At 38.7% G+C, this 2,008-nt stretch overlaps 1 long non-coding RNA gene across 1 annotated transcript; it reads right to left on the bottom strand.

Moving 5' to 3' along the window:
- Window positions 1-859: 859 nt before the first annotated feature.
- On the bottom strand, window positions 860-1,489 carry LOC144167672 (uncharacterized). The gene is made up of 3 exons (XR_013322085.1): window positions 1,422-1,489; window positions 1,118-1,345; window positions 860-1,054 (listed from the first exon to the last, which is right to left on the bottom strand). It is a non-coding gene; the product is annotated as an uncharacterized LOC144167672 (long non-coding RNA).
- Between the last annotated feature and the right edge of the window lie 519 nt (window positions 1,490-2,008).

Consider the following 2,008-nt stretch of genomic DNA (forward strand, 5'->3'; position numbering starts at 1 on the left):
TTGTTCTAATGTTTGGATAACGTTGTTTCTGACGTTCGCCAACGTTGCTCCACTCTTGAAGCAACCTTCCAGCCACGTGCGGAACACATTTGAACAACGTTTATGAGACGTTTTCTTACGACGTTTTAGCAACTTTCAACCTACATTTTCGCAACGTGCATACCACATTTAAGCATATCCCTGTACCATTCAGACGTTGTGATAACATTGCTACAATCTTGCAGCAACTTTAGATATACACTTTTAACATGCAGTTAGCATACAAGGAACGTTGCTTCAACGTTCAAGCAATGTTTTTATGAAGTTGCAATAACATTGCTACAATTTTGTGGTAACTTTCCAGCTATATTTTTACAACGTGCAAGTAACATTTAGAAAACGTCGCTTTAATGTTCAAGCGATGCTTCCGACAACGTTACCGCGACTTTACAGATACGTTTTTTCACCACGAAGGCCGCATCCGCGCACTGTTGATATGACGTTCAAGCAATGATTCTCTTACGAAGCAACAATATTTCAGCAATGTACAGGTAACTTACAGTTACATGTATCTAATATGCATGCAACAATAGCTAGATGAAAATAATAGAAGTTAACTTTTTCCTAGAGAGACGATTGTTGACTGCATGATAAGCGAGCAGTTCAAACCTCGTCCGCATAAACTCCTGAAAGGTATAAACCGGCATTTTAGACCTGTATATTCATACATTTGATCCCTACACTGACCAACACACACAATTAAGGCAGTCCGGCAAAATAACAAACTAAGAAATGGCAGAATTTTAAAGCAAAGAACATGCAGCTAGCGTAAATAACAACACTGAGACTCTTTAAAATGAAAGGACATGTGCTTTTTTATTTTACCATTAACAATCGAGCCGAATACGCATTCTGTTAAAGCCTTGAATTTCGCAAGTACGCTGTTTCAGACGATGTCTTCGTTTTCCTCCTCCGGGGCTCGCTTGTTCTTCTGCGCCTTGACGAGTCAATTTGATGACATACTTGACAGCCATGAACCCAGTAACACGTAGGGTTGTTACTGCGACGCTTAATTCTGCGAAATGAACAATAGTTTAGGAGAAGTTGCAAAGTTGTTACAGCATAGACAATGTCTCACCTCTCAGAACACCAGGACTTTTGGTATACAATATATGGCCTCATTGATTTTCTTGTACTGGCAGTTCAATTGAGATTTGACAGCCATTCATGGGAAACAAACAAAAGGGCATTGTTGTAACACATAGGGTGCTCAAAAGCTCACCTGCACTTTGAATGACGTTTGCTGCCAGATGAGCTAGCTTATTCCCGTGTCAATTTTGTGGTGCTGGTAAATCTTAAGGCATTTCTGAAAACAAAACAGAGTCAGAAGAGGTGCAGAAAACTGAAGTGAAGCAAATTTTAGCTAATGGAGAAAACCTTACCTTTAGGAAGGAATACAGCAAAACAGGCCGCTTCACTTTCCATTTTGTCTTGCTTGTTTAACTTTTTCCAATGCTTGTGTGGACACGCACATCGCATGAGTGGGTTTAGATCAAGCATCCCTGGAAAACAGAAAAGGATAAAAATACTTAATTATATAAAATACCTTACAGAAATTTCTTTACAGGTTAATTCAGTAATTAACTGAAAAGTCATCAGACAGCGTGCAAGAGAATTTTCAATGAACAAGAGAAGCCCGCAATGAACAAAAATGAGAAAATAGGCAATTGTCAAGAATGGAAACATTACACAACTAGACAAAATTACGTACAACGGCGTATTTTCATGGTTGCCTTATTTTACCTTTTGCTCTCGAAAAATGTGCTTAAAACTGGCCTTGAGGTGGTTTATTTTTTTGCGTATGTCATTTTCTTTATAATTATAAGCACCAGCTTTTCACATGGAAAGTTTGTGAATGCTACAAATACGTCAGGCGTTGTTTTACATCGTAAGACAGCATAACCAGATAACATATGGTTTAACTGCAACGCTAATTGTGTTCTGGAACAGCGAGCATGCCGCTGAAACT

This window comes from Haemaphysalis longicornis, unplaced genomic scaffold, assembly GCF_048455015.1.
Source record: "Haemaphysalis longicornis isolate Haplotype H1 unplaced genomic scaffold, Haemaphysalis longicornis Haplotype H1 scaffold_1, whole genome shotgun sequence".
Taxonomy (NCBI): domain Eukaryota; kingdom Metazoa; phylum Arthropoda; class Arachnida; order Ixodida; family Ixodidae; genus Haemaphysalis; species Haemaphysalis longicornis.